Source organism: Pelodiscus sinensis, chromosome 4 (genome assembly GCF_049634645.1).
Source record: "Pelodiscus sinensis isolate JC-2024 chromosome 4, ASM4963464v1, whole genome shotgun sequence".
Lineage (NCBI taxonomy): Eukaryota > Metazoa > Chordata > Testudines > Trionychidae > Pelodiscus > Pelodiscus sinensis.
In genome coordinates this window covers 75,622,644-75,646,704 of record NC_134714.1, presented here as the reverse complement: position 1 = coordinate 75,646,704, position 24,061 = coordinate 75,622,644, and the positions used below count along the sequence as shown (strand labels likewise).

The window sequence follows — 24,061 nt, the reverse complement described above, 5'->3', positions numbered from 1 at the left end:
CAACTAACCTATGAATAAATATGTACTAGTCTTGCAGATTCCTCTAGTTTTTATACAATGCTTTCAAGATTCATCACTGTCATACATAAGCTGCCATTGACATATAAATTACATTGAAAGCACACTGTTTGACTCTTTTTGGCCATACTTCTATATCCAGCCATCCAGGTCCATTTTAAATCTGCTTAAATCCAAATATCTCATTCATAGTGGGAATAAAAAGGAAAAGGTGGAAGTTGATGTAATCTATTGCAAATACCCTCAGTCTCTGTATTAAATGATCTCATTCTGTTCATTTCAGGGTCTTAATTTGTTCATGCAATTGTACATTAAAGGAGAACTAACATCTGAGACTATTTTAGCATCGGCTCAACTAATAGGTTCTTTTGGCATCTGAGGGCAGACCAGTTAGACTAGTTTGATATCAGATGCCACAGCTGATGTAGGAAGCAAGTAAGCAATGTGCTACATGATTTATACCTATAAAAATGCTGAATGCTGAACTTGTTCCAGAGCAAGCCTCCTGCCCTGGGAACAGCTGGGCAGCCACCACCAGCTTCCCCAGGGCTGGAGCTGGCATCAGCTAAAGGTAGGGAGGTAGGGAATGAAGGTAGGCAAACAAGCTCTAAGGAACCACACAGCCAACTAGGAATGGTCAGAATAACCTAACTCACTTTCAAATCACCTGCCCGGTGATTCTGACTCTTTTCTATATGGTTTTATGAGAAATAATCCAATTCCAGGCCTATCTCATTTTCTTGGCACAACCAAACCCTGAACTAGCTTTAAGTTATAAAAAGTGGATGCTATATGCCAGATTAGGTGGTCCTAGGTCATACTGTTTAGGAGGCGATCTTGAACAAACAGACAAACAGACAGACATATGGACAAACTTTCAAATATATAGCAGATTTTAAAACCTAGGCGCTTCTGTTATGTGACAGCTCAGGTAGTCCAAAGCAATATAAGGCTTCTTCCAGACACCCAGCATTTAAATTATAGCAAACTAGTCCAAGTGTGAGTCATTTAGAGCTTCTCTACACAGGAAAAAAGGCTGCAGTGGCTAGTGTGAACTATTCCATACTAGCTCCCCATATGGACACTCTCATTGCTCATTAAGGCTACATCTACACTGCAGCGCTATTTCGGGATACTGGGAGTATCCCGCAATAGCTATTCTGGGTCTTTTGAGCACACCTGTTATTTCAAAATATAACAGGCTCGCTGTTCCGATGTCCCTGTAAACTTCGTTCCATGAGGGTTAAGAGATGTTTTGGAACAGCGCTTTATTTCAAAATTTGGTGCTGTGTAGCTTATTTTGAGGTAAAGGTGCAGTGTAGACACACCCTTAACATGCAGTTTAGTTCATGTACTTTGGCAATGCCTTAAGCTAAAGTGCACAAATGCACTCTTCGGTTCTAACTACACTTGGAGCTAGGGTGTGATTCCCAGAGCACCTACAAGTATCTGTATTAGCTCTCATCAAGCTAGCAGGCTAACAATGATAGTGTAGCTACAGTAGCTCAGGCAGGGATAGCACTGGAATTAGCCACCCTGAATATATACCCAGGGGGTCCAGATAGGCTTCTATTCAGGGTGGCTATACATGTTACTATTCACCATTGCTTGTGCTGTCACAGCTAGCCTACTCTTTTTAGCACAAGTCCCGCAGTAAGAGCTAGAGTGAGTATGTCTACATGATCTGGAAATCATACCCCTAGCTCCAAATGGAGATATAATTGTAATGCTCAGAGAGAGTATGCACACAGGGACTTCGTGTGGAGTAGCTAGTGTGCTTAAAAATCATAATTTAGCTTGCTGCAAGCCAACTCTTTCATGGAGATAAGCCCTTAGCCTCACTCTCAATTTGATCCAAATTTCTAACAGCCTAATTATACAATCAACAATTCAAACAAACATAAATCTCTCCTACGGGCACCCAGCCTCCCGTATGGTTGATTTTCCACTGACTTCAGAGGTAGGACTTGTGAAAATCAGGCCACTTATTTAGGTCCTTAAATGCGGCTTAGGACCTTAAGTTAAGGCATCTGTTTCTAAAAACCTTGACCATTCCTTTGTCATGGGGGCTGGCAACACTAAGCAAGTAGCACATTCAGTTCCTAAGAAAAAGAAGTGCTTTCAATTGCACTATAGATACTATATCAGCTACTAGTGTAAGGGATACAACCATTCCTCTTTGGCTTGGAAAGATTTGAGGTATGGATGATAAAATGGTGAAAAAAATGTATAATCTGAAGAGTACCTACACACAAAATAAACATACACAATGAAGTGCTTTTGTGTCCACGACAGCTTCTGTTATTGTTTTTTGTGTTAGTCGCTAAGGTGCCACAGGACTACTGGTTGCTTTTTTGACAGTGTGAAAAAAATGTAACAGCTCTGGAAAGTGGGGAAAGACTCAACACACTTCAAAGCAAAAAATAATTAACTCAGCTCTGACCCCACCCTTCCCTCAAGAGGAAACTTGACTGTAGCCCCAGTCTAAAATGATAATCCCAGAGCATGCACAAACTAAATAGTTTGTTCTTTCCAGCAAAGTGCAGAACATGACTCATAGTAACATTAATGGGAGTTCCAACATACATCAAGAACACAGATCCAACCTACTGCATACATTGCAAAGTTGTTACTCTCAGGTGCTTACAAAATTAAAAGGTACCACATCATACACTCTCCCCTATGAGGGCCAGAATGCAATCCCTAAAAATTCACAGAGATACTTTTTATAAATCTATTAGGCAGCCATTTCCCTTTAACTCCCATCTTATGGCATGAGCTAGAGACAGTCAATGTTATTATAGAAACACACATGCACACATCAAAATAAATGGTAGCTATCAAAGGGTGCTGAATAATCACCACTGTTGTATACCACGTATGGAAGCAAGCTGGAAACAAATAAGCAAATGGAACAGTAAATCAGACTCAGACTGTATGGAATGCAAAAGGATTATTATTATTTATACAAGAGTAACTGTCCCATAAGTTTATGTGACACTGACAATATCTCTGACCTAAAGCGTTAAGAATCTCTGGGCTCCATCCTGCAAGCACTACCGATGCAGTGGAACTAAATCATGGTAGCAAACATTGAACCAGGTAGCATATTTCATCTCATGTATAAATTTAGGGGCAAATCGTGGAGACTGGAGGGATAGAGGCAGACAGGATGTGGTTTATAACATCAACGCATTGTGGTTTCTTCAGTTAGACCTGATGCAGGAGAAGGTGGCGGAATGGCAGATCAGTCAGGAAGCAGCTTTGCCCACTTCAGGGGCCCATTTAGAAGGAGGCACATGTACCAGAGTGGAAGATGGAAACAAAGATGGTGGTTTGAGCAGACCTTGGTTAAAGCTGAAGCTGGGCTTGAAAAGAGATGAAACCAGAGCAAAATAGCAGCTAGAGCTGTGCAGAGAACTACAGATCCATTTGTGGAAGGATTCAGAGATTTTGACATCTATCTTCATTCCAGTTCAGAGCTGAACCCAAAATGCATTTTAGTTCAATCTCAGTATTTCATTCCAACCCTCCCTTATTTCATTTTATATCAGAATAAATAATTCAAAATTATAAACATCTGAAACAAACATTGGATTGAAAACAAAAATTCAAAACTTTTCTTCTCAAAATGTCAAAACGCGATGCTCCGACACGGTCTGAACATTGTTGTCAGTAAAAGTGACATGATTTTGCCATGTTTCCACATTAACAGACTGCATTCTCTGACAGAAAATGATTCCATGTATGTTTTTGCAAACGGTGTTAACGGTAGCTATGGATGTGTGGGGTTCTGATGGTAGGAATGAGAGCTTTTATATGCTGTAGACTAGGAGAAGAAGCAAGTACCATTTTCCACTATGGTTCACAGTGCTTGAATTGTGCTGTGAGGAAAGAATCTGGTTGTCTCCCTTAGTAATGGTAGTCCTAGGCATTACTCCTCCAGAGTGCAGAAACAGAAATAATACCTCCCCTAATGCTCTGTGGCACTGAGTTCAAGACATGTGGCCATAGCCCCCCTCAGTTAAAAAATGCTTCTTTTTGAGTGATCCAGAAAGGTGGTATTGCTTGCCACTTTACCCCTTGTGCTTTTAGGATGTGTTACACTAAATGTGTGTTGCATCACTTTTTAATGACTGGCTCACATAAGCTACATCTAAACTGCACAGTTATTTCAGAATAAACTATTCCAGAATAGTGATTCTGAAATAGCTTATTTCAAAATAGCATGGCTACACTGCAGGAAAGCCTCAAAATTAGTCCGAGGCAGGCTTCCCTAATGTAGAAGTACTATCTTGATTTAGACCCCCGGGAGGAATAATTTAGAATGGCCCTGGTGAGGGCTATTTCAAACTACCAGCAATGGAGCATCTACACACACCTTATTTTGAAATAGCTATTTCGGAATAGGCCTTATTCTTTGTAGAATAAGGTTTACAGAAGTTGGAATAAGCCATCTGTTATTTAAAAATTATTTCAAAATAACAGATTTGCTGTGTAGATGCTCGCGTAGTTTTTTTGGAATAACGGCCATTATTCCAAAATAACTTTGGTGTGTAGACACACCCTAGAGGGAAACAGCCTACAGCTACAGCAGCTAATGTTTTCTGCTTTGGATTGGAGGGTTCCATATTCAAAACTTGATAACTCATTTGGGGCTTGTTATGTCACAAAAGCAGCTGAATTATAGTTGTCTCCTGCACCTGCACAAATGTGGAGACAACTCTTGCTAAACCTGAAGATAATACATACTCCACCCAAGATTCATTAACAAATTGCCGTATTATATTCTAGAGAACTATTAGGGAGATTAAGAGTAACAAACTGGTCATTTTGGAACTAGTTATGAAGACAAGGAATCCTATTAATTTTGGACTCATTTATAGGGCTGTAGGAAATGTTCATTAAGAAACTGGAAATCATTTACACTTCACCTGGCTTTGGGCTGTGCTACAAAGATGAAACAGCCTAGTTTCACTGAAACATTGGAGTGAACCTTGGCTCAGATGTGAGCAAACTTGGGCTAATTTATGGTTTGGGATTATTATTACTTACATTATCAGGTCTCGACAAATGCACTCGCTCGCTCGCCCGTGGCGAGTAGATTTTTCCAGCTGGCGAGTGCAGGGGTGGACTGGCCCTGTGGGCCGTTGCGATGGGCTGGCCGAAGCCTGCAGCCCCGTCCGATCCGCCAGCCGGCGGAGGAGCACAGTGCCGCTGGGAAGGGGGAAGTGCGACGATTCTTCCCACAGGAGCACAGCGCCTGCTGCAGCTCCAGCACGAGGAGGCGGGGTGGGATGCCAGGACGCTGGCATGACCTGGCCCCACTGATTTTAAAGGGCCATGGCAGCTCGGCTCTGGCCGCGTGTCCCTGGGAGCTGGCCGCGGTGTGCGGCACAGCCAGGGCCCTCCCTGCCGGCTCCAGTCCTGCCACGGCCCCAGCCCCACTTTGTCTCCGCGCCGCCCATTCCCCAAGCCTCCCCTGCACCCCGGACCCCCTACTCTCCCTCTTCCTTGCAACCCTTTGGCTCTGCGCCGCCCTTACACCCCGCACCCTGCTCCCCCAATCTCTTCCCCCCAGCTCTGTGCTGCCCATTCTCTGCACTGCCCCTAGACCCCATTCCTCTGCCCCTCCCGTTCCCCACGTCCCATTCCCCGTGCCTCCACTGTACCCTGCTACCCCCGATCCCTGCATCCCTCTGACTCTGTGCCTCCCGTTCCCAGCGCCACCCCCGTATTCCCCCACTGTTCCCTGCACCCCTCTGGCTCTGTGCTGTCCCTGCACCCTGCTCCCCCTGTGGGTCGGGAGTGAAGGGTGCTTGCCCATAGGGAGGGGCTGGACAGGGCAGAGAAAAGGCTGCTTTGACCCAGCAGCGAATGAAAGGGGGAGTTCACTTGAAGCACCTTTGCCTTTATGGAAAAAAAATGAAAATGCTATTTGCTATTTATAGGGCTAAAATGCCGGACAAAAAAGAAAAGAAAACAAACAAACAAAAAACCATTGCAAAATGCAAACATGTGTAAAAGACAATAACAAAGGGGAGGGGCAAAAAACATTTTGCTTTGGGCAGCAAAAAAAACCTAGAACTGGCCCCTAGGGAGGGGAAGGGGCTGGGCTGGGTTGGGTTGTGGGGAGGGGAGGGGAAAATATGGGGAAGGGGCTTATGCTGAGGGAAGGAGGTCAGGAGAAGAATAATAAGAAGAAAGGGGAAGGCACCAAGGGACAAGGGTGCAGGAGAGACAAATGCCAGGGGGCCAAATGCCGACAATGAGGAAAAGGGCAGGAGGGGAGGTGTCAGTGGGAGGGGGGAACAGGGTGATGCTGGGAGAGGAGAGGGTAAGGGCACTGGGATTTAGAGGGGGAGGAGAAGGTGCTGGGAGAAGGCTTGAAAGAAGGGGTGGGCATGAGGAAGGCAAGGATGGAGCAAGGCATCTTTGAGGGCACAGGGGCGTGAGGAGAATGGGGGCAGAGGGTGGTGAGGGGGTGGGTATCAGGGAAAAAGAGAGCAAAGGGGGCAGGGGCAGTGAGGAAAGGGGGAGGCACCAGGAGGGTGCAGGTGCCAAGGGATTCTGGGGGTGAAGCAGAAGGGCAGACACCTGCAGGGGAGGGACCAGCACCAGAGGAGAGAGGCAGGGCAGGTGTGTAGAGGGAGGTTTTAGGAGCGGGGATGAAGAGAGGTAGCTCACACGATCAGAGTGGGGCTACTGGAGGAGTGGGCACAGGGTGCAGAGAAGGGCTGGTGGAAGGGGACAGGTCTCAGGAAGGCTGTGGACAGTGAGAAGGGCAGGAGTCAGGACAGCAGAGGGTGAGGGGTTGGGGAGCAGCAGGCATCAGGGGAACTGATGGAGCAAGGGGAGGAGACATGGCAGCAGAGAGAAAAGGTAGAAGTTTATAAGATATGTATTAATAACCTGTGTGATATTTATTAATAACTTATTAGTAATTACTGTTCTTATTCTTATTAGGAATGTATGCCATTAAAAAAACACTTTTTGTGGGGGAGGGTGGCAAGTCCCTTTTTTGTCTGGCGAGTAGGGTTTTCTATAATTTGTTGACCCTGTACATTATAATAGCACCCAGAAGCCCCAGTTATGATTGGAACCTCATTTTTTTGAACGCTCTGCTCATTTGTCCCAACTGGAAACTCTTTGACCCTCATTGTGCAAACCTCTACATAATTCAATTCAGCAGGTCTAGTCACATGGCTATAGTTACTCCTGTGTGTATTTGCAGGACTGTTTTCATCCCTATTAACTTTTCCCGAATGGAAACTTTTCCCTAATGGAATCCATATTACTTTGACTATATGCCTTTTGTATGCCATTACAGCAGTTGGGAAGACAAACTTTACTTAGCACTGCACACATCTCTCCTCAGAAGACACCGCATAAAACAATTACAGGATATCAATATTTAGCACTCAGATGATGCTTCACATTTTCAAAATGCTATTCAAGCATCAACTAATCTTAACACAGTTGTGAAGTAGATATGATTATCCTCATTTTACAAATGGGAAAATGGAGACAGCAAAGCTTGCCTAATGCTACACAGGAAGTTAATGGCTGTGCCAGAAATAGAACTCAGCAGATCCTGTTCTACAATCCTAAACCCTAATCTCTGGACAACGCTGCCCTTTATGTAGCAAATAATTGATTTCATGAAAATGCTTCTATTTGTATGAGACCATGTAACACACTATTGAAAATAAAATGTAGGCTCTAAACTAATCTAACACTGTAGTCTTTCTTTCCTTTCTTTAATGGTGAGAAAAATTCCAGTCTACTTGTGAACTAAAAAAGGGCCTGGGCAGTCAAATCCAGACCCATATCTAAATCCAGATTCAATCTTCTCTAGGGTTCTCTACACTGCACTGTAGGTCGGAATAAGATATGCAATTTGAGCTACAAAAATTGCATAACTTATTTTGATGTTATTTTGAAATAGCTTATTTCAAAATTTGGCACTGTCTACACAGCACTTATTTCAAAATAATGCGCTATTCCGAAATGTCCCTTACTTGTTGTGGAATTAGGTGTACAGGGACGTTGAAATAGTGAGCCCATTATATTTTGAAATAATGGGTGCACTCAAAAGACACAGAATAGCTATTTTGGGATACAGGAGATATCCCGAAATAGCGCTGCACTGTAGACGTAGCCTTAAGAGTGCCAGATGTCTGGTTTATGACTGGGACGCCTGGTCAAAAGAGATCCTGGCTCTGGTCAGCACTGTTGACCGGGCTGTTAAAAGTCTGATCAGTGGCACAGTGCAGCTAAGGCAGGGGTCCCTACCTTTCCTGGTTGTGGGCAGTCCCCAGGAAGTGCCCAACTGGTTCCTGTGGCTCCAAGGCATATGGGAGGGGTAGGGAGCTATAACCAATGGGAGTTGCAGGGGGGAGGTTTCCTCCCACTACCTAAGAGCCACCATAGGTAAGCACTCCCCAGAGCCTACATCACTCCCAATGCTATGTCCTAACACCACTGCCCCAATCCTAACCCACCTCCTACGCTCCAGCTCCTCACTGCAGTCCCACCCCAGAGCCCACATCCTCCTGCACCTCTAACCTCTGCCCAAGTCCTGAGCCCTCACCCACACCCAAACTCCCTCCCAGAGCCTGCACCCCTTTCTGCACTCCAGACCCCTTGACCTAAGCCCAGTTCCCTCTGGTACACCCCAAATCCCTCATCCCTGATCCAACTCAATGCACAGGATTGGGGTGCAGAAAGCGAAGGCACTAGATGGGGTGTAGGCAAGGTGTTGGGGCTGCAGATGAGGGGTTTGGGGTGTGGGTGGGCATTCAGAGCTGGGGTAGGGGGTTGGGTGTAGGAGGATGTGAGGGCTCCAACTGGGAATGTGGGCCCAGCCCAGTGAATGTGAGGAAAGAGGAGAGAAGATGGAGTGAAGGGGGAAGGGCCTCAGGGAAGAGGCAGGACCTTGGGGAAGGGGAAGGGCAGAGGTGAGGCCAAGGTGTTTGGTTTTGTGCCATTACAAGGTTGGCAACCCTATCTTCCCCAGAATTCAGCCCGTTCAAATCCAGAATTTCAGGACCAAATTCTTTGTTAATCTTTTGACATCACCAGAATTGCACCAAGAGAAAATTTTGCCCTCACTTCTGGCCCACCTCCACACAACTAACATGTAAGTCATGTTGTGCATCAAATTACTTCTGACACTTTCAACGTGCCTGAAGTCTCAAGGGGTCTGATGCTAAACCCACTTTCATTGGGATCACAATCAATACCAGAACATTTCCTTCCATTTTCCCTTCAGAGCTGGCAGGCTTGGTTGTTGGCGAGGCCATGTTCTTTCCCTGACATCCATGTGATACACTAAAGCTGAAAGACGATATTGTTTAATAATAGTTCTTAAAAGAAGCCAAAAATTACACAACATGCCTTAATTGTCATCATCATTAATCTCGCCCAGACCATGAGACTTTGGTGACTCAACTTGAAGACATGGAATGCCCCAAGGATGTTTCTGATTTAATGAGCATGGAAAACATTAACTTCCCATCCTCCACATACACCCTCTTCTTCCTGCCTTTCACAGGAGCCTTTGTCGTCCATTTCTCTCCCCTTTCTGCTTGCTACCCATAGGCACTGAGAAGTCAGTGCAAAGTCTTCTTTGGTCAGCCCTCTCCTAATCTCATTCCTCCATCCCAGGCTGAACCAATTCTATCATCCCATGCATCAGCACACATTGTCTGATTCTGCCTTGTTCCTCTCACCCAGCAGCTGCTCTGCTTGTTCATCTTCTGCACCAATTGCTTGTAGTAAGAGCTGAACCTCTTTAGCCAAAGCCACAAGTACATTCTGTTATTCAGTGTCCACCACAGTGATGTATGGGACTGAGCTAGGCTAAGGAGTTCTGCCGTTTCGTGGTTTGATACACCTCCAAGGCATAAGCACCAAAGGATTTTTAGCTGCAGTCACACATCAAACCAGGCTCAATCTACCATTTTAGCTTGATTTCACAACCCTTGGTCACTGTGAGTAGCAAGTGATCTGCTGTAGTTTCTTTTCCATAAAAGTTATTGATCACCCAGGGAGAGGGGGAGGATTTTTTTCTTTGCTTTTACTGTTTAAGCATAAATATATAAGTATAATACTCATCTAGAATATTGTTTAATACTGTGAAACATTGTGCTGACAAATACAGACACATAGAAGCGACTAGTAGCAGCAAGTCATTTGAAGGAACTTTGGCTCACTTCTCAGAAAGCCTTGAAGTGAAACGGTGTTTAGATAGACAAGGTCTCAGGAAGCCTGCTCAGTAAAAAAAAAACCACAATGTTTGTTGCCATGGAAATCAGGAAGTGCTCAGCTAGCTGTTCTCTTGGGGATTTTCTTTTTTGCATTTGTGGTTCAAGATGATTGACAGGTAACCAAGAATTGATGAATGAGACTGAGAAAACATGAAGCTTTTGGGTTTTGATAGCACAGACAAATAGCTTTCTACGCAGCTCAAGAGGATTCAGGTCTTATTTCAGAGTTTTGCCACAAATTGTCCTCATTTACTAAACAGACCTGGTGCTGATCATTTTCTCTCATTGCATGCAGTTCTGCATGTGTCAAATGTCATCTATTTTAAAAAATACTAAATTCTGAGGAGAGTAATTGTTGTCATTTATGTCATAGTACCCATATACCATTTTGTTTTTCACCAATTCTCAAATTCCAGAAGGAAAACACACAGCTTTTGAATTTGTATTTGCGTTTATCTAGCTATATACTGGTAGAGGACTTAAGGTGCAAAGTGGGATTTTGGATCTATATTCAGACTTCCTCAAGGTCAAATTTTTTTAATCAGTGTTTCTGTCCAGACAATTACAGAAGTGGGACCATTCAAGATTCAAACTTCCCTAGTGTTTTGGGGATTTGGAGCTGATCTCACAGTTCTGGCCCACCTCTAATTTGTGTTTATATTTTTCAAAGTTATATATGTCATAATACATGAGAGAACCATTTATGGAAACAAACTAAAATGGCTATTTCATCATGCCTACTTGGTGAAAATGCCATTAGAAGTCAAAACCTCATGTTATTTGGATGTTTAAGAAAAAAATCAGAGAGTTATTAAAACTCAAATATAAAATATCCTCAAGTCAGCTGGTTTTGTCTTCCTGAAGAATCTGAATGAGCAACTCCATCAGTCAGTGATAATACACTACGATGAGGAAAGACTGAGATGTGGAGTTAAGGCAAGGCCACATCATGACATTTCAGCTTTCTTTTACCTTTATTATTTCCTGAGTAATCCAATATTTCTTTAAAGTATATTATGAAAATGTATGCACTGAACAGACTGTCTGGCTCAGCCAACTGGAGATAGAATTCAGAGGCTGTCACCTCTATGTCAGAATCTGGCCTAAAGCCCAGGTCAGTAGTGCCTGAAACAAAATCTGAATACTATAAGGGTATGCAAAATAAGTCAGCAATCTAAGTCCAGTTACTAGTAGATAAGAGTCCACGTTTTTAAACCACACTGACATTGCCTCCTTTTGAGGCTTTGTGGGCAAAGAAAGTGGGAACACTGAAGTCTATGCTGGGATGAATGAATAATTTAGTAGGATGAATGAATTCTGATAAAAATTCAAATATTACGCAGCATCCACAATAAACACATCCAAGAGGCAACTTTCCTTTATCAGATACTAAAATATACCAAAAATAATCTGTACCAAATATAATCTGGTTTCCTTGCGCAAACCGTTTGGCATCCATAGCTATGTTCAGCAATTAAACTGTCAGTCAGGCCAGCAACAAAAAATAAGCAACAACCCTGTGTTTCCCACTGTCCCTGTTGCCCATCTCTGGCAGAACAGAATTCAACAGGTAAATTCAAAGTTGTTTTGGGGTTTTTTTTTTTGTAATGATTTCAGTTCACTGACTTCAGCTAAATAACAGTGCCTTGGGGTAGGCCGAAATAGGCTTTCATCTCTAGGCCACTGGTTCAATACACTGTAGGATGTAGAGGGGTCTATGTGAAGTGAGTTGCCAGACTACATCTAGTGGTGCCTGTGTAAGAATTCACCACAGATTACACCCTTTCAGCAGTCTCTACAAGGCTAATACGAAATCAAAACGCCAACTTATTCTGAGAGATACTTCATGACAAAAAGGGCACATTAGTAAGACAATATGTGGGAAGCTTCATTGTTGGTACTTATACTGCACCTTGTCCCTAGCTATTCTATTCTATTTAGAGCTTTAGATTGCGCCCATCACTGTGATATTTGAAGAGAAATGGTGATATTCAGCTCTGTCAACTTTCAGCAGCATTGCACTCGCTTCCAAGCCCCTTGACAAGTAATAATAATATGGACATTTTATTTCCAAAAAACTGTCAAAATATCCCCAGAGGAGAGTGAAGATGACTAGTAGGTAGAAACTGTGAGTTCTGTTCCCACCTCTATCATTAACTTTCTGTGTATTTGATACATCATTTAGCAACTCTCTCAGTTTTCCCAGCCAAAAATTGGGAATAATATCAATAACATAATTCAAAGGGATGTTGTAAGGCTACATGTTTACAAAGGGACTATATCAGTGAAATGTAGTTCTTATGAAATATACCTTTTACAAATATTTGCAACTCAGTAAATTAATGGTATTGTACAGTACTGGTATCACCAGAGTACACTAGAGAGCTCCAGCACAGAGGTTGCCAAGAGCTGTGAGGCAGTAGAGTTGCCAGCTGTGAGCTCTGCAGCATCCCCTTTGCTGGCCCTGACAACAGCGAGCCCTCTCTCCCCCATGTCTTGTGGGCCCCAGCACTTGCGCCAGCTTCCCAGTCTAGCTGGCTATGGGCTCTGATGCCCCGTGGGCTCCACTGGCCTGCTGGCCCAACCAGCTGGCTCTGCTCCCAACTTTGGCAACATCTGTGCTTGGGCTCTCTAGTCCAGCAACATCTGTGGTCTGTGGTCCTGCCAGACCATGAATGTTGCTGGACCAGAGAGTCCCTCCCAGACCACAGTGGTTCAACCTGTATATGTATACTACAAATAATAATAACTTGTCACTTACACTTATATCAGTCTATGATGTCCAGACAATTAAAGGACAGCTTATGTAACATCAATTTTTAAAAAAAATATTTCAGGGTAATCCTGGCAATTACAGACAAGTAAATATTCAGTACCAAGAAAATTAGTTGAAATTATAGTAAGGGACAGAATTATAAAATGCATAGTTGAATAGGCTATGTTGGGAAAGAGTCAATATGGCTTTTGTAAAGGGAAATTATTCTTCAACAATCTATTAGAATTCTTTGAAGGAGTCAACAACCATGTGGACAATTGTGATCCAATAATGTTCCTGGATGTTCAGAAAGCCTTTGACACAGTGCACATCAAAGGGTCTTAAGGAAATAGGCAGACATGGAATAAGAATACTCTCATGGATCAGTAACTGAATACAGGGAACACGTGATATTGGTCATGTGGCTGATGCTATATGGACACTACAGCAGAAAGTCACTGTAAGCTACGCAACTCTGGCTCCATGAATAACATAGCTGGAGTCAACGTACCTGAAGTCGAGTTACAATGGGGGTCTATATCCTTCCCTTACTCTTCTCACCTGGGGTAGAGTAACAGGTTTGACTGGAGAGTGATCTGCAGTCAGTTTGGCAGGTCTTCATTGGACCCACTAAATTGACCACCGCTGGATTGATCTCAGAGCATGGATCCCGACTGTAGTGTAGATATAGTCTCAATATTGCAAATAGTCCTTGCTATAAATAGAGGTGTTGTTCCCATAGTAGTGGAAGGAAGGCAGGAGCAGGTCCCAGATGGGGAGTCAGTGAGGAAGATCTATATAATAGGGGAAGGATTTGCTAGCAGAAAGCAAAAAAATCATTCTTTGCTGTTTTGCATTATTTTGAGCTTTTTTATCTGATTATTATTTTTTTTAAATAAGCCCCACCTAGCTGAAAAAACTGTGGAATGAGACTTGAAAATGTGACTGTCTGGTCTGCCCTTATTGGGGAAACAGCTTCCAAAGCCATTGTTTGTACATCTGTTCTGCAGGTAGACAGAAAGCTGCAGTCTCTTAGTTTGGCAACTCTCATGACTATTAAATTAGCTTTATTAAAAATGGGCCTAAAATGAATATTGCTGAGCTAGACTTACTGTGAAAGTACAAGTCAGAACAAGCCATTTGTTTCATTCCTCAGCAGCTGTTGCTGAAAAAATATGCTGCTAATGGAACTTCCAAACATGGTTTATCTGCTTGGCAACAGTTGTTGTGGTAAACATCCTGGAAACAGTGTCATAATTCATGTTTGACTTCCTTGCTCTCTACATTAAATATTATTTCATTTTCAATTGCTTCACCCAAAAGCCGAATGACAATCTTCAGATTCCATCAGAACATGGTACAGCTGTGCAGCAGCAGCAAATGCTTCAATAGAAAAATCAGGCCATGTCTACATGAGGAAACTATTTCAAGATTACTACATTCTACTTAAGAACTCCTGATATAACAAATTCAAACTAGCATGTGCTCACTATGGGGAAGCATTGAAATTAGTCCGAGGCAGACTCCATTAATGTGGATGCACTACCTCGGACTTAGACCTGGAAGCACTCTGGGCAGCTACAAAAGGCCTCCTGGAGGCCAATAAGTTTGAATTAGCTGCACCAGAGCATCCACACCAGCATTATTTTGAAATTACTATTTTGGAACTAGCATTACTCCATGTGAAAAGCAGTAGTACAGAGTTTGAATTCTGCGGCCTGTTATCATATACAGTAAAACTCCGGTGGTCCGGCATCCAGTGGTCCGGTACGCCTGATGGTCCGGCACCAACTGCAACCTGGAAGTGCTCCGGCAGCTGCTTCAAATTGTTAGAGTAATTGATTAACTGCAGCTGGATCCACAGCCAACACGCAGTTAATGTAACTTTCCTCTCTACTGCCGGGGGGGGGGGGGGCAGGGGAAGGTAGGGGTCGGTGGGAGAGGGGGAGAGAGAGGAGGAGGGGGCGAGGGTGTGCCAAAGCAGCCGCATTCAGGACGTTCTGGTCAGTTACAGTCACTCCGGCTGGATCCACAGCCAACACGCAGTTAATGTAACTTTCCTCTCTACTGCCGGGAAGGGGGGGCAGGGAAAGGTAGGGGTCGGTGGGAGAGGGGGAGAGAGAGGAGGAGGGGGCAAGGGTGTGCCAAAGCAGCCGCATTCAGGACGTTCTGGTCAGTTACAGTCACTCCGGCTGGATCAACAGCCGACACGCAGTTAATGTAATTTTCCTCTCTACTGCCAGGAGGGGGGGGCAGGGGAAGGTAGGGGTCGGTGGGAGAGGGGCAGGGAGAGGGGTCTACCACCGACCCCTACCTTCCCCTGCCCCCCCTCCTCCCGGCAGTAGAGAGGAAAATTACATTAACTGCGTGTTGGCTGTGGATCCAGCCGGAGTGACTGTAACTGACCAGAACGTCCTGAATGCGGCTGCCTGCCTGTCACCGTCTCTCCTCTTCCGCTCGCAGGCTCTGCCTCCCTGCAGCAGGAGGGAGGGTTTGGCACACCCCCGCCCCCTCCTCCACTTCTCCTTCGACGAGACCTACCCCTGCCAGAGTACCTCCTGATAGTCCGGCATTTCTGATAATCCGGCACCACCTGAGTCCCAAGGGTGCCGGATTATCGGAAGTCTACTGTATATAGTAGCCCAGTGTCTGAGAGTCTGTAACGCCGAAATGCTGGCTGTTCCCTCTGGGTGGCGCTGTTGCCTGAAATGCTGGCTGTTCCCTCTGAGCGGCCCGTGCTGCATGGGGAGTGCGGGGCCCAAACGGCCGCTTGCTCCCCCGCGGTGGCCTGGCTGAGTGGCGCAGAAGTCAGCCAACCGCCATGACGGGTGAGAGGCAGGAGGGAGAGGAGAAGAGAAAGAGAGAGGCAGGAGGTGGAGGAGAGCTGAGAGAGAGAGAGGGGGAGGCAGTAGGAGGAGAGAGGGAGACTGAGTGAGAGACCGGAGGCTCAGGAGAGAAGACCAATGTGGGGGAGAGACCTGAAAATCCTGTCTTATGACGGGCTAACTGGCTAGTTTCAAAATAATGGGCTTGGTACTGTGGACACATTGCTTATAAATTCGAACTTGGGGAAAGAAGGGGTTGCTATTTTGGAATAAGGTCCTAGTGTAGACCAGCGCTCAGATAAATCAGTTCTGGAATTAGATAATTATGCAGCATGCCACCCTGAGGCGAGCAAAACATAATCACTAAAGTTGACACCAGTAAAACCCAATAGCATGTAATCCCAAAGAAAGAATAAAGGGGAGCCACATTTGTTGGTGTCAATTCCATGCAGTCTGGGTGATGATACATGTATGACACACTAGAAAGTGGTGAAACAGGGGGGCAGGATGAGGAAGGAGATGCAGCAAAGGAGGCATGAAAAACATCAGTGTTTGTCTGAACTTTAAAACAAGTCCTTTTTTATTGAGTCCTCACCATTTTCCATGCAAATCATGAGTTGATCACATGAGAATTATGAAAGAATTATGCTCAATCAGATAAGAGAATCCTGCCACGTGAGACTTGTGATCATGTCCAATTAAAATAGCACAGATTCTGAATTCTAGATACTTGCAATATGCTTCTAATTGATAAGGCCAAGAACTGTTTGCAGTAATTTCGCACAATACATTTTTAAAAATTATGATCTCTTAATGGATAATTTCTAGAATCAATAGAGTAAATCAGTAACTACCCTCCCCCCCCCCCCCCCCCCGACACACACACACACACAAACTACATGAAACTCTAATAACCATTCTCCGGGTTTTAAACTGTATTAAGTGGAAAGTTCATTTAGGAAAATAAAGCAGTGCTCAAAAATTAAAAAAAAAAAACTATAAAAAGTTGAATACAAAAGCGTCTGTTGGCTTTAACAGCATTCAAAATGTTTTACCACAAACAACAACAGAGAAAGAAAACTACAGGAAGATCTTTAAATATTTTGAAACCCCATCAAATTTACCTAGACTCACAAAACATTATGGTAACGGCTATACGAAGTAGAGTAAGGTTGCTTAGACTATGCCTGATAAAGGAAAACATGTCAAAAGACAAGCAACCCTGTCTGACCTCCTATTAACAAGTAATGGCAGGAAGAGAGTTAATCCCCCAAAATAATAGCTCTATTTTAAGCTTTTTCATTTCAAACACAATTTTTTCTCTCCATTCTGTCTCTCCTATTTCAAGTGTCTGGGAAAATAAAGACATAATAACTAAACCCATTTTGTACCATTTTCTTTCAATCTACTACAGAATCATCCACTTAAATTAAAAACCTTGTTCATCAACTGTATGTTTATATGAGCACTTAGGTGTCCACCAAGTGATCCCTTTTAGTTGTCAAGTTCAATACTGGGAGCCTTGAATGTAGCTGAATGGCCTGCTACATTCAAATCCACAAGCTGGTGCTGACAAGCTCAAAACTGGGAACCCTGAGTTAGGGCCTGCTACAGCTCTCTTAGTTACAGGAGTCACCAACTGATATACACTAGGAGCTGGATTGAACTGCCAAGTTTACTAATTATGTGTAGCGGTTGGAAGATTCATCTTCATATGAAGTGTGAAGGCTGAATGTCTCATTGATACAGGAAGGGCAACATTTACATCCCTGCTTATTCCTCCCATGTATTCTGTAAGGCCAGCTGTACGCTGAAGGGCAACGTGTATCTTGATTCGACAACTCCAACTATGTTAATTACACAGGAGAAATTAGCACTGCTCTACAGGTGCTTAAGAAGCAACAAGTCTAATTAATGGTTTAAAGCAGGGCTGGGAAAAATGCGTCCCTTATGCTGGATCTGGCCAGGCAAGCCACCGGATCTGGCCCTCACACGTAGCCCACTCTCAAGATTGATTACCCCACAGACTCTCAAGATTGATGGGCTGCACAAACTAGTTTGTTACTGTGAGGTTACTTGTGACTGAGCACTGAGCTACCCCTGCTGTTTTCTTTTTGTGGTTTGTACTTGTGAACAATGACTTGTTATTGTAGCTGTTCACATAATCACTGAGCTATATTTGTCAGTTGTTTTACTGAATCTATCTAGCTCTTTTTTAAACCCTGTTAAAGTTCTAGCCTTCACCTCATCCTCTGGGAAAGAATTCCACAGGTTGACTGTGCGCTGAGTAAAGAAAAACTTCCTTTTGTTTGTTTTAAACCTGCTGCCTATGAATTTCATTTGGTGACCTCTAGTTCTTTTATTGTGGGAATAAGTAAATAACTTTTCCTTATTCACTTTTTCCATTCCAGTCATGATTTTTTAAGACCTCTGTAATATCCCCCCTTAGTCTCATCTTTTCTAAGATGAAAAGTCCAAGTCTTTTTAATCTCTCTTCATATTGGACACATTCCAAACCCCTAATCATTTTGTTGCCCTTTTCTGAACCTTTTCCAATGCCAATATATCTTTTTTGAGATGAGGCGACCACATCTATATGCAGTATTCAAGATGTGGGCGTACCATGGCAATAAGATATTTTCTTTCTTATTCTCTAGTCTATCCCTTTTTTAATGACTCCTAACATTCAATTTGTTTTTTTGACTGCCGCTGCACATTGAGTGGATGTTTTCCTAGAACTATCCACAATGTCTCCAGGATTTCTCTCTTGAGTAGTTGTAGCCAAATTAGTCCCCATCATACTGTACACTCCCAGCTGCAGAGTGATACTTATAAGCATGCAAAGGTTGATACTGAAAATTCAAACAAGCAAGACCCTTCCCTAAATAAGTTGTGGATTATATGTCATCCATAAAATATGCTGTGTGAGAGCCTGAGTTAAACCTTTAAAGGAATGTTTATATTCCCAGTGATTACATTTCCCCCTGCATTGTTTTAGGATGAAGTGTTGTCTAATAACTAGGAATTGGTCACTAAAATTATCAGATACACATACTATTGCTATTTTAAGATTGTCGGGCATATTTATACAATTGAGAGTGGTTTTTTAAATTCCGTTAGCTTTTTCAATATTTTAAGTTAGATTGACTTCTTGCCAACTGAAAGTTAGTCAAGATTCTCAGCTAATGTGGAAATGGAGGAAAAAAGAATGAAGGCTTTGTCAATACTTGCAGCATTAAAGCACTCCTGTGGCAGCACTTTAACACAACACTGTGGTTGTGATGTCAGCCCTGGAAGATAGCCTCAACAAGGGGCATAGCTCCCAGTGTTGGGAGCCTATCTACAGTGGCAAGTTACTGTTCTGCAACTTGCTGTGCTCAGTGGGGTGATTGCTGCAACCCATGTTTTCAACAGAGACCAGCATAATTAGGAATAGCAGTAGAAACAAACCTCTACCCTCCCCTGACTCTTCATAGCCTGAAGAATTGTCTGGGATGATGATATGTTGCTAAAAGATTGGGAATGCTTGCCTATGAAAGCACAGGAAACTGTTTTGGCCATGAATAAAACTAAACACTGACGTTATTGTAAGCGGATGTGCTATTTGTTTAAAACATAGGAATCAGCAAACAGAAATCCACTGTCATCTAGAAGAAAAATATTTTGTTGTGGTGATGGTTGATTTCTGATTTATTAATCTAACAAATAAAAGTTGAGTCACATCAGCTGAAAAGGTGACAGATGGGATGAAGTTAGTTTTTGAATGGCATACCTACATCTTGTCATGACTGCAGAAACAGCTGATCCAGAGTGCAACAATCAATCCAGAGGATCCATGATCAGTAACTGTCCTTGGGAAATATTGGTCTATCCACTAGGAAACAGCAGGGCTACATCTAGACTGGCATGATTTTCCGCAAATGCTTTTAACGGAAACCCATCTAGACATGGTTTTGCACAAGAAAGCCCCAATCGCCATTTTCGCCATCGGGACTTTTTTGCGCAAAACAGTTTTCAGCTGTCTACACTGGCCCTATTGCGCAAAAGCATTTCTGGAAAAGGGCTTTTGCCCGAATGGGAACATCAAAGCATTTGCGCAAGAAGCACTGATTTCGGACAGTAGAACGTCATTGCTTTTGCGCAAAATCAAGCAGCCAATGTAGACAGCTGGCAAGATTTTCCGCAAAAGCAGCTGCTTTTGCGGAAAAACTTGCCAGTCTAGACACAGCCCCCATGTTGAAAGTCTGTCTAAGACAATTGCTTATTAGTGGAGATGCATGAAAAAAATTCCCCATTGAGGTGACTCTAACTGTTTTTCAAGGGTGGAAGACACTAAGGGTATCTACACTACAGAGTTTTGTCAGAAAAATGGCTGTTTTTCTGACAAAACCTGAGTTATGTCCACATTGCTATTGCATTCTTCTGAAAGTTAATTGAAAGAACAGAGGGGTTTTTCCAGCGTTTGTAATCCTCTTCTATGAGGAAGAAGCTTTTTCTGAAAGAGTTCTTTCGGAAAAAGGCATGTGTGGACGGGGAAGAGGGAGTTCTTTCAAAAGGAGAGGGAAGTGGAAAAAGCACAGGTTCCCTGTTGGCTACTCCATCCATAGTAATCACAAATTAAATGCAAGATAGCATCCGTTCAGTGTGGACACTATCTTTCGAAAAAGCAGATCGCTTTTTCGATGTGCTTTTGTGCGTGGACACTCTTTATCGGAAGAAGTTTTTTTGGAAGATCTCTTTCCAAAAAAGGTTCTTCTGAAAGAAGCCTGCAGTCTAGACATAGCCTTCGTGGGCAGTTATCAAAGTCATGCGCCAAACCAATATGTTAAAGAAGGAAGGAAGAGCTCTGTCTAAGCTTGTGAGTTTCTCTCCTTCAACAACAGAAGTTGGATCAATACAAGATATTATCTCACCCATCCCATCATGTCTCATTTTGGCATAGTCTTGTGTTACTATGGTTATTATTGTTTGTAGGGGGTTGTCTGTCTAGCACATATGCCTTTCTCTTGACAAAAAAAAAGTGTGGTTCAGAGGTAATGAGTCATTTTGCAGAAGTTGAACCTGAACTTCCTGTGTGAGTCAACAGGCTAATGATAGTGTTCTGGAATGCTGATAAACTGAGCTAATCTGGACTCCTACATTGTGAGTAAGAAAGTCTGTTAATAACTTAGCTGACTGATGTTGCTAACACATCAAGTGCTGTTCTGCACCCAATAGCATGCAATTGTAGCGTTGCTACTGAATGCTGGCTTGCACCTCCCTTGTTTTTTTAAAAATTACTTACATTGTTGAGCACTTGCCTGAGTAGTCCTGTTGAAATCATTAAAGGTTGTATGCTCAGGACAACTTCTAGAGCATTAGGAGAAGGCTTGCTCATGGCCTTCTCATATTTCTGAAACAGATGGTATATGAATTCGTATCTGTTGTCCTCCGTGAAAACAAGAAGCACAGTAAAGCAGATAAAGCATTAGACTGGGATTCAGGAGACAGGCTGCTATTGCTGGGTCTGCCACTAGCCTGCTGTGCCTCTGTTTCCCCACCTATAAAGTGGGAACCATGGTACTGATCTGCTTTGTGAATTGTTTTGAGTTTTACTGATGGAAAGCCATTAAATAGCTAGATAAAGAGAGAGAGGGGTATTATTACGTGCCATCATTCCACAGCTTAATTCATTTGTTTCTCATTGTCTAGGCTCACCTGTGTGGTGGTACATAATGATATGCCTATATATAAATGACAAAATTCCAAGCTCCTTGGCATGATCCCAACCCTGCCATTGTATCAGAGTTCCCTTTCTAGCTCTAATGATGCAACAGTTACATGGAACTACTTATAGTGCTGGAAAAAAAAAGGAAATATACAAATATTGACTCCTGATTTGATCACCTCAGTAACATTGCTTTATATGCTCCAGCCATTCAGAGGAGATATTATATTGTGTCTGCTGAGAAACTCGAGGATCTGTGTCTTTTCTTTCAGATATATGGATCTAGGCAGGCGCAAGGCAGGTGTAGCTAAGTACGTATCATTCACATATAAGTGTACAGTTTACATTTTCTGGGTGTAATAGAATATACTGAAGGTGTGTCAGTTCACTATCAGCTCTTTTATTCACATGCTACTGGAACTTTTGGGCACATTTACCTTAGGAGATACGGTTAGATTATATCTATTTGTCAATATCAGCAAATATTATAGTATAAGGTTAATATTAACTTATCCCTTGTTGAGCCCAAAGCATCCCCAGATCAATACAACAGTGTCTTAGCCAGTCTATATGTTTGAAGAAAGTGTGTGCCTACCTATAAGAAGCTGGGAAAGCCATTTGTGAATATATCCTATATTGACTGGCACTGCAATAATAAATAAGTAGGCAGAAGGATGTATTCCAGGTTTCTAGTTTACTGATTGTTTGCACAGTGAGGGAAGGCTACTGTGAGATGCAGGGGTTTGCAGAAGAAGACATGTTGTTCTAGAAGGTCATCGGGATTCCCACTAAACCATGGCAGCACAATGTTCCACTGTAGTATATGTATGTGTGGTACATGCTCATCGACAATTATCACTACAGCACTGACCCCAAGGGTGCGTCTACACAGCTGCGTTATTTCACAGCCGTTATTCCAAAATAACAGTGTGAGCATCTACATTGCAATTCCATTATTTTGAAACAATTTTGAAACAATGGACGGCTTATTCTGACATCTGTAAACCTCATTCCATGAGGAATAACACCTATTCTGAAATAGCTATTTCAAAATAGCTGTAGTGTGGATGCTCCACTGCTGCTATTTCAAAATAGCTCCTCCCCAGGGCTATTCAAAGTAATTACTCCCCAGTGCCTCTGGGGGCTCTATATCGAGGTAGCGTGTCTACGTTAGGGAAGCCTGCCTCGGACTAATTTTGAGGCTTCCCTGTAGTGTAGATGTGATATTTCAAAATAAGCTATTTTGGAGGGTTTTTTTTTTGGAATAGCTTATTTCAAAATAAGCATTCAGTGTAGATGTACCCCAAGTGAATAGTACCTACTCCTAAAAACCTCAATACTCTTTGACCATAAAAAAATACTTTCTTCAGAAAGAAAACCCCAACCCCTCGTGGTATAAACTGTAAGGGACAATTGTACTCTCAGTCAAAGATTAACATAGATGAAAACCACTAATAGCCACAAACCAGATATTCTCTCTCTCTCTCTTTGGGTGTGTCTAGACTACAGAGTTTTGTCGACAAAAGTGGACTTTTGTCGACAAAACTATACCTGCGTCTACACTACCACTGAGTTCTGTCGACATAATGTCGACAGAACTCAGCAGTTTTGTCGACGCTGGTAAACCTCATTTTACGAGGCATAACGCCTTTTGTCGACAGAGTTCTGTTGACAGAAGGTGTTATTGCATGTAGGATTGTGTCTAGACTACAGGGTTTTGTCGACAAAGCAGCTTGTAGTAGTCTAGACGCTCTATGTCGACAGAAGTTTTGTTGACAAAACTTCTGTCGACAAAACCCTGTAGTCTAGACGTACCCTTAGGGTTGTCAGGGGTCTGGTTTTGAACCAGACAGTCCAGTATTTGAGCTTTCTGTTTGAGAAACAAATTGAGAAAATATAAATGTCTGGTATTTTCTAAATAAGATGTAATGTAAATTGTGAAGAAATGTCAAATGTGTCCGGTATTTTTGTTGAAACCATCTGGCAACCCTACTCTCTCCCTCTCAAAAATACTCTCATGTCCTGGAATATGTCTCTTCATGGAGGGAAGGGGAGCAGGTCTTCTGACTCAATCCACGAAATGAATACTTCCAGACTAGAGATAGAGAATGGCCTGCTACAGTCAGTAGCCCTGGGATGCCATGAAGAGACATGTGTCTTTGCAGGGCCCTTCATGCAGCTCTCCTAATACTCAAGATGTATGGCATTCCCTCATCTGCTCCTGGTCCTCAAACATACAGGGCATAGGGCTGCAGGGAAAAGAGAAAACTGGTGTATGGCATACTGGCAAAGAATTCCACTGTTGTCATCAGGATGCTGGGTTCAGTGCAGGATGATGCTCTCACATATGTTACAAAAAGCATAAAGGATGTTCTGCTGTGATTGTTTTTTTACTCCGTGAAAACGTGGGACTCCAGCTCATTAAGTCTCCGCATCGCTGCTCTGGGGGGCAAGAATTTCTTCTTCAACAGCATTGGCTGTCTCT

General features: G+C 43.1%; 1 protein-coding gene across 20 annotated transcripts in view; it reads right to left on the bottom strand.

The window, feature by feature from the left end:
- The window catches only part of CD44 (CD44 molecule (IN blood group)), a 94,331-nt gene that overhangs the window by 55,715 nt on the left and 14,555 nt on the right, over positions 1–24,061 (bottom strand). The gene's annotated exons all lie outside the window — the stretch shown is intronic.